Genomic DNA, 2,151 nt, shown 5'->3' with positions numbered 1-2,151 from the left:
AAGGATTAAAAAAAAAAAAAAGACATTAAAAAAAAGTGCTAGGGGCGCCTGGGTGGCTCAGTTGTTAAGCGTCTGCCTTTGGCTCAGGTCATGATCCCAGGGTCCTGGGATCGAGCCCCGCATCGGGCTCCCTGCTCCGCGGGAAGCCTGCTTCTCCCTCTCCCACGCCCCCTGCTTGTGTTCCCTCTCTCGCTGTGTCTCTCTCTGTCAAATAAATAAAATCTTTAAAAATAAATAAATAAATAAATAAAATAGAGTGCCAACCATAAAAGAAAAGACTGATAAATCCTACTACGTTAAAATTGAGAACTTCTTTTCATTAACTGACACCATAAAACCAAGTCAAAAGTTGAGCCATAACCAACGAAGTTTTAGTATCTAGAATATAAAAGGAACTCCTCCAAGTCAATAAAAATATATAAAATAATTAGAAAAATGGGCAAAAGACATGAAGATGCATTTCACGATGGCCAGTAAGAGTTTGAAAAGATGCTCAAACCTAATCACATTGGATGTCAGGGAAATTCAAATAAAATCACAATGAGACACCATCTTACATTTGCTAGGACTGGCAAAAGTTAAGAAATCTGATAATCCCAAGTGATGAACAAAATGTGTCTTCCACAGGAACTGTAATGTTGATAGAAGTGTAAATCGGTAACCACTTTGGCAAACAATTTGGCGTTACCTTGTAGAATTGAACATTTGCATATGCTATGACCAAGCAATTCCACTCCCAGGTCTCTGTGCTAGAGCAAATCTAGCATTTTTGCACCAGGAAACAGGTACAATTCATAATAGCAATCCAAATGTCTAATGAGCAGGGACTGGATAAATGCATTGTGTTATTGTATTAGTTTCTTATAGAAAATGGTATCAAATTACCATAAACTAGGAGGCTTAAAATAACAGAAATTTATTTTCCCACCATTCTGGAAGCACAAGTCCAAAACGAGGACCTAAAGGAAGATGTCAGTTGGTCCATGTTCCCTCTGGAGGCTCTAGGGGAGAGTTTGTTGTCTCTTCTGGTGTCTGGTGGTGGCTGGTATTCCTTGGCTTGTAGCCATACCATTCCTCCATTATCTTCACATTGCCTTCTCCTCTAGCTCCCTCTTATAAGGACACTTGTGATTGCATTCAGCGCCCACCCTGAAAATTCAGGATAATCATTACCTGTCAAGATGCTTAAATTTTTTTTTAGAGCCACAAGTTCTCACATTTATTACTGAGGCATAGTCACAGAGAAAAATCATTTCCATGATAAGACAAGTCTATGGCCCGGTAGGAAGGATGTTTACAGAATGATAGAACAGATGATCTTCATGCAGCTTAAAATTAAATATGTGTGTCAATTAAGTGTGTCATCTCATGATGTGTGATGGCTTATAGACCCAGCCTGGTTCTTCTCCAGTGCCTCCTCTTGGAGTTGTACCTGATTTTATTACCAGTTTTCATCCGAATCCACTGGGCAATGGGACAATTCTGCTTTTGTTTCTTGGCCATGAATCACTTGATTCTGAAAATCTTGTGAGAAGTCATGGTGAGAAGCAGTCAGCCATGCAGAGCAGGGTGGCGGCGAAAAAGAGCAAGATGCTTAACTTAATCACATTTCCAAAGACCCTGTTTTTATATACGGCAGGATTTACAGGATTTATATATGATCAGGGATTAGAATCGCTATCTTGGGGGGGGAATTTTTTTTTTTCAGTTTTCTAGAGTCTGCCATCAGTCTGTCACACACACAAAATACAGTCATCCCATCCCAACATCTCCAAAAGTCTTAACCCATTGTAATATCTACTCAAGCCCAAAATCTCATCTAAATATAACCAGCTCAAAACCCCAAATCTCACCATCTAAACCAGGCTTGGTAAGACTCTGGATATGATCCATCCTGGGGAAAAAATTCCTCTCCATCTCTGGAACTATGAAATCAGTAACAAGTTATCTGTTCCCCAAATACAATGGTGGGATAGGCATAGCGTAGTAGTTATCGACATTCCCACTCCAGAAGGGAGAAAATGGAAGAGAGAAAGGGGTCATGGTCCCAAGTAATTTTAAAATCCAGCAGGACAAATTCCTCTACTTTTCAAGGTCTGGGACTAATCCTCTGTCACCCAAGAGTTCCAGCCTCCGTATCTGTGGTTCTGA

At 40.2% G+C, this 2,151-nt stretch overlaps 1 pseudogene; it reads right to left on the bottom strand.

Annotated features, from left to right (window-relative positions):
• Positions 1–1,383: 1,383 nt before the first annotated feature.
• Positions 1,384–1,539, bottom strand: LOC148162597 (large ribosomal subunit protein eL39-like; annotated as a pseudogene).
• Positions 1,540–2,151: the final 612 nt, after the last annotated feature.

This window comes from Eumetopias jubatus, unplaced genomic scaffold (genome assembly GCF_037043125.1).
Source record: "Eumetopias jubatus isolate StellerSeaLion01/CBP00866 unplaced genomic scaffold, mEumJub1_p1.0 scaffold_13, whole genome shotgun sequence".
Classification (NCBI taxonomy): Eukaryota; Metazoa; Chordata; class Mammalia; order Carnivora; family Otariidae; genus Eumetopias; species Eumetopias jubatus.
Note: the sequence above shows the minus strand (reverse complement) of the source record. Positions and strands in the feature narration are given on the sequence as shown.